This window comes from Tiliqua scincoides, chromosome 5 (assembly GCF_035046505.1).
Source record: "Tiliqua scincoides isolate rTilSci1 chromosome 5, rTilSci1.hap2, whole genome shotgun sequence".
NCBI classification, from domain to species: domain Eukaryota; kingdom Metazoa; phylum Chordata; class Lepidosauria; order Squamata; family Scincidae; genus Tiliqua; species Tiliqua scincoides.
Genome location: NC_089825.1, coordinates 135791009 through 135797872, shown reverse-complemented (window position 1 = coordinate 135797872; position 6864 = coordinate 135791009). Strand labels below are relative to the sequence as shown.

Here is a 6864-nt window from a genome sequence, read left to right as displayed (position 1 = left end):
CGGTATCCCACTGATTCTCCGCATTCCACCAGGTTTCCGTTATGCCCACTATGTCAATATTTTCCCTTGTCACCAGACATTCCAGTTCTCCCACCTTTGCTCGTAGACTTCGGGCATTCGCATAAAAGCATTTATACACGGAATGCCCCAGGATGGGCTGCTTATTCACTCCTTTGTCCCCGCATCCTCTCATTGTGCCAAACTGTCTATCACATCCCATCTCCCTACCTTTCCCAATTTCTTCTCCTACCCTGCCTTTGTCTAGTTGTTCTCTAACCTCCCCATCCTCATCCCATAGGGATGAGGAGTCCCGAACCGGATGCCCCTCGGCTCCTGTCGGCCTTCCCCCAGGGATCAGTTTAAAAGCTGCTCTGCCACCTTTTTAATGTTATGCGCCAGCAGTCTGGTTCCATTCTGGTTCAAGTGGAGCCCGTCCCTCTTGTACAGGCCCCGCTTGTCCCAAAACGTTCCCCAGTGCCTAACGAATCTAAACCCCTCCTCCCTACACCACCGTCTCATCCACGCATTGAGACCCCTGATTTACTCCGTTTACTCCGAAGTAAGACCAATTGTGTTCAATTGGGTTTACTCCCAGGAAAGTGTGTATAGGATTGCATCCTTCCTCATGTAATATTAAAAAAGCATTTTTTTAAAAATCCATTGGTTCCCTTCAATGTTATTATCCATCTGATAATAACCATCTGATAATAGGTTAATATCAGACACCTATTGATGTTTAGAGTTCCCACTTGAAATGATAATTTCTCCATTCACAGGGGATGGGTTATTTATTTAGGGCAGACAGGGATTAAAGAGGCACTTTTAGTGAACATTTTTGACAGCAGTGGAAAAGCTTTCACCCCCTATATTAGATAAGTCATTATGGGGGTGATTTTGGGAGGAGGCCAGTGCTGATGTCCCATTTGTTTCCCTGCACACGCCCGATCTTGTCTGATCTTGGAAGCTAAGCAGGGTCAGGCCTGGTTAGTACTTGGATGGGAGACCGCCTCGGAATACCAGGTGCTGTAGGCTTACACAATAGTCTTTCGAGACTGAAGGTTGACAACCATTTGTTTTTATTCTGGGTTGTCTTTGTTGTCTCATCATTCTGATTTGCATCAACACATAAAATGTCACACATATTCAGAACAAGATTGAATCCCCCCAAGAGCAGGGTGACTGGATGTCATAATCCATTACGGGGTACAAGCCATGATGTGTATGCGCAACCTCCTGATTTTAGAAATGGGTTATGTCAGAATGCCAGATGCAAGGGAGGGCACCAGGATGCAGGTCTCTTGTTATCTGGTGTGCTCCTTGGGGCATTTGGTGGGCCGCTGTGAGATACAGGAAGCTGGACTAGATGGGCCTATGGCCTGATCCAGTGGGGCTGTTCTTATGTTCTTATGTTCTTAACCGCAAAAGAAGGCAAGGCGCTCCAAAATGTAGGACGTTCAAGAAAAATGTAGGAAATGACAAAATAAAAACACTTGTTTATTGATTTCATGTGGTTAATTTTAACGCTAGTACTTATTAATAAATTTAAAACTGTATGACATATAATTTATTAATTATACAATGGATATGCACTGCCTGCAGGGGTCCACTCACAAGCAGAAGGAGGGCATTTAAGTTCTTTTCCTGGACATGACGCTAAAAAAGAGAACATGACCTGGAAAAAGAAGACATTTGGTCACCCTACCCGAGAGTATTTCTTTGGTAACCAACACAGAAATATGTGAAAATTAGAGAATCTTGTGCTCAAAAACCATTAGTTTCAGGGCTGAGTAAGAGGATGATTTCACACCCTTTCCATCGAAGAGCCAGATATAGAAGTGTATTCAGAAACCAACTCTTTGTCCTCCTCTTCTGTTCCCCTTCCTACTTTACTGTACTGGTTTGGTCCTTGGCAGGCTATCTGTCTATATCTCTTGTGGGAAGGATTATCACTTGAAAATACATCTGCCCCCTTTTGTGCATCCCTACAATCTTTTTCTTCATATTTGTCTTTAAGCTCCCCAACTTTCTGAGAAGTTACTCGTTTAACAACAGTGTTGGGGAAGAGGTTTCCTTTGACAAAAATGGAGAATTAATCGCTGGATTTGATATTATCAACTGGGTCACGTTCCAAAATCAATCCTTTCTTAGAGTCAAAGTGGGAAGGGTAAACTCACAAGATCCCGTGGACAACACTTTCACCATTCATGAGGGAGCCATCACATGGCCAAGAAGCTTTAACCAGGTGAGGATTGCACACAAATTATGGTTTCTCAGGTTCTTTCCATAACATTAAAAACTGGTTCAATTTTCAGACACTAACAGCCCAATTCTAACCTGCGCTGGAAAAGGCAGGCCAGTTGACCAGCACTGTACCCAGCGCAGGGTAGAAATGTGGCTGCTGTGCAACTCGGAGTAAAGTAATATTTATCCCCTCACCCCATCTCATGCACCAGCCACCCCATGGGGCTACCTGAATCTGCACCAGCAAAATCACTGGCTCAGATCCAAGAAGGCTGTATTACACCAGGTTGACTGAGCGGGGAGTTAGTTTGGTCTAGTTTGCCCAGGCCAATCCTACCGCCCTCCCACCACCCTCCCACCACCCCACATGCTAGCTGCTCTCAGTTGGCACAAACTTATTGGGTCCAGATGGCATGGGGCCTGGATTTGGTCTCAGGGAGCCATGTTCACAACACTGCTAAATAGGTGCAAGAGATTTGTACTGGCCCAAGTGCTTCAGTGGATTGTACCCTTAAGTACCTCTGTTTAGTGGTGGATCCAGCAAATTTATTGCTTAGAGCAGGGGTGTCCAAAGTTTTTGGCAGGAGGGCCACATCAGCTCTCTGACACTGTGTCAGGGGCCGGGGAAGAAAAGAATTAATTTACATTTAAAATTTGAATAAATTTACATGTTTACATAAATGAATATTTTAAAGATGAACTTATATGAATGAATGAAGGTCTTGCAATAGCTCAAGGTCTATAAAAGGCCTTGCACAAAGCAGGGCTGGCCTTTCCTTTGCTGCCGCTACTGCATCACAGACGTGAAACAACAAGCAGTGGAGGGAGCCCTCATCCAACAGCTCATGCGAGAAGTCAAACAGTCGCCCTCACACTGAGAGCAGTTGCGTTGGGCCAGTGCGGGCTCCAACAAATCTCCGGAGGGCCAGAGGCTCATTGGAAACTGGGGATTCCCTGAGGGCTATATTGAGAGGCCTCGAGGGCCACATGTGGCCCCAGGGCCAGGGTTTGGGCACTCTTGGCTTAGAGTCTTTAGTCATAGGACAGATCAGAAACCAAAAAGAAATTGTAAACCACAGAAACATGATCAAAAGTAACCAAAAATGCTGGCACTAACACTGGATGAATAGCCCAATCCTATCCAGGATTGGTCTCTCCTGTGAAGCTCATTACAGCAGCAGAAGTGACTTCTGCTGTCATAAAATGACTGCCAACAGAGTGCAGAGTGCTCCATCAATGGCAATGGTGCATGCCAGATCCTACCTCCTCCCCTTTCTTCTTCTGGGACTTGTGCCAGCTCTGTAGCTGGTACAAGTCTGAGGAGAACCATTGGTAAGCAGGAGGCTTATGGAAGAGTAATTGGAAATAATTCTCCTTATAATTCTCCTCTCCCTTCCCAAGCTTCCCATCCCACACCCCGATACCACATACCTTTTTGGTGTGGCTACACTGGTGATGGGGGCAGGGAGAAGGTTAGGATTGGGCTCTAAGTCTTGATGTGTTAACAAGTATTTGCCCAAGATATTAATCACTTTTGCCTAAAGATTTGCCCAAGATATTAATCACAGCAATGCTGGAGCTTCCAGCAGCCTATTGGACATGAAATGTATTCTAGAAGCAATGCCTCAATTGTTGAAAGCATCTACACTTTCCTTAATTTCCTTAATTCAATACATAGGTCTCTAGTATGTAGTCTGGGACTCACTACAATCTGTGATGTTCCCACTACACTACCGGCGACATAAACAGTTCTAGAGATTCATAGATACAAACTCCCAAAACATATATGCTGGAAAATAATAATAATAATAATAATAATAATAATAATAATAATAATAATAATAATAATAATAATAATAATAATAATCTTGTTTCATTGATGGACAGGAGCGGCCTCTCTCTTTGTGCAATGATTATTGCAGCCCAGGGACTAGAATGGCCAAAAAGGAAGGAAGGCCCGTTTGCTGCTTTGATTGCCTTCGTTGTCCAGAGGGGAAGATTTCCATGCCAGGGGGTAAGAGATGCCATGTATTGAGTTCATTAAATATATTGTCTATGATCAATTTTTAGGCTCCTTTGTGTCTAGGCCAGTGATTTTCAATCCTTTTTATCTCATGGCACACTGACAGGGCACTGAAATTTTCTGGGCACACCATCGGTTTTTTGACAATTGACAAGGCAAACCATGCTGCTGGTGGGGAATTCACATCCCCAATGGTCCTATTAATAAATGGCCCTCCCCCAAACTCCCAAGGCACACCTGCAGATCCTTTGCAGCACACCAATGTGCTGAGGATACCTGTGGGAAATTAGTGGTCAGGCATTCATTTTGCCACATTTATTTTCTGTTATTATTTTGCTGATTAAGGGCCCAATCCTTTCCAAATTTCCAGTGCCAACGCTGCTGTACCAATGGAGTATGCACTGCTTCCTGTGTTGGGGAGGCAGTCACAGAGACCTCCTCAAGGTATGGGAACATTTGTTCCCTTACCTCGGGACTGCATTGTGGCTACACCAGAGCTGGAAAGTTGAATAGGATTGGGCCCTAAGAGGATTCAAGCTATAACAACGAGGACTGTGTGTGTACAATGGTAAATACAGCAGGGCTCTTCAACTATTTCTCATGAGTCCCTGTGCTGAGATCTGCTGGGTCCAGGGTCAGGCGCCTTGTTCCATAGTAGCTCTTGGAGAAAGAGAGATGCTCCACCACTTGTGTTGCCATTCACTCTATGTTCTCCTCCATTCCATGTGCATTAGGCAGCTGTTTTGAAAGGGGTCCAACTTGCCATATATGTGCAGCTTGCTAACAGCATGCTGCCACCCCAGTCATCTCCAACCATTGCCATCATCTCCAATGATCTCTCTGGCAGTGGCAGCGATGCATGTACATGCAAGAATAATGCACATTCAGCCAGGGAGATAAACCACCAAGGTCAATATGTCCCAAAATCATGAGTTGGTATAGACTGGATCAGGGGTGGGCAAACATTCAACTTTAGGGATCCTGGACCTTTAACAAATGTAAAAGAGAACATTTTAGCAGGTGCAACTTGTCAGCTCACAGATGACAAGCTGCACCTGCTGAAATTCTCTCTCCTACACAACTGTTAAAGGTCTAGCATCCCTAAAGTTGAAAGTCTGTCCACCCCTGTCCTATAGATATGACTTGGAAGACTATTTTCATAGGCACATGACTGCTTTCAGATGGGTGTGGATTGATCTTTTCAATTTCAGATTAGCAGCCTCAGTTAAGATGCTGAGGTTTTTCAAACAGATATGTTCTGTGGATATGGCCTAGGAGACCACCCTCATATGCATGTCTTTCTTTTCCAGACACGGACGACTGCTTTCAGTGTTCCGATGATCACTATCCAAACCATGACCAGGATTTATGCCTTCCCAGAAATATCAGCTTCCTGTCTTATGAAGAACCTTTGGGGAGCTGTTTGGCCATTTTTGCTCTTTGGCTTTCTTTTATCACAGCTGCTGTGCTAGTCACCTTCCTGAAGAACCACAACACACCCATTGTCAAAGCCAACAACAGGAGCCTCTCCTACACCCTTCTCAGCTCCCTCCTGCTTTCTTTCCTCTGTGCTCTTCTATTCATTGGCCATCCTGGGGCTGTGACCTGTTTCCTTCGGCAAACTGTTTTTGGCATCATCTTCTCTGTAGCAGTTTCTTGCATGTTGGCAAAAACCATCACAGTGGTTGTCGCTTTCATGGCCACCAAACCAGGGTCCAGCATGAGGAAATGGGTGGGGACAAGACTGGCCAACTCCATTGTCCTGTCCTGTTCCCTTGTTCAAGTCACTCTTTGTTCTGTGTGGCTGGCAACCTTTCCCCCATTCCCAGATGTTGACATGCACTCAATAAGTGACAAGATCATTGTGGAATGTAACGAAGGTTCCGTCAAGATGTTTTATTGTGTCTTGGGATATATGGGCTTCCTGGCCATTGTCAGCTTTACTGTGGCTTTCCTAGCTAGGAAGTTACCAGATGCTTTCCAAGAAGCAAAATCCATCACCTACAGCATGTTGATCTTTTGCAGTGTCTGGGTGTCCTTTGTCCCAACCTACTTGAGTACCAAAGGAAAATACATGGTGGCTGTGGAGATCTTCTCCATCTTGGCCTCCAGTGCTGGGTTATTGAGTTTTATCTATCTCCCCAAGTGTTACATTATTGTGTTGAGGCCTGATCTGAACAGAAGGGAACAGTTAATAAAAAGAAAAATATGAATAACTTTTGCGCTTTCCGATATTTGACTTTAAAACTGTGTGATGTGTGCTTTATGGGTTCTCTTATGCTGCAACCCTATGCACCTGTTCTTGACAGGAAGCTCCACTGAACACAATAGTATTTATTTGTGATAAAACATGCTCAGATTCTACTGTTTGAGAAGCCTTTTCTGAAGAGCTGATTGTTGCATGATGCACGAAGTAACTGGCTTTAAGTAGCAGACTCCATGAGTATATTCAAGGGCAGACAATTGTCAAGTTTTTGTATATTATATTATCATGAAAAAAGTTGGTGCCATTTTCATCGTGTCAAGCAAACATCTTGGAATAACTGCTGTGGCCCTGTGATGTCCATCCCCTGGGTGGAGCCAGGGGGTGGAGCCTCAGT

At 44.6% G+C, this 6864-nt stretch overlaps 1 pseudogene; it reads left to right on the top strand.

The window, feature by feature from the left end:
- Positions 1-910: 910 nt before the first annotated feature.
- Positions 911-1032, top strand: LOC136654619 (5S ribosomal RNA; annotated as a pseudogene).
- The last annotated feature ends 5832 nt before the right edge of the window (positions 1033-6864 follow it).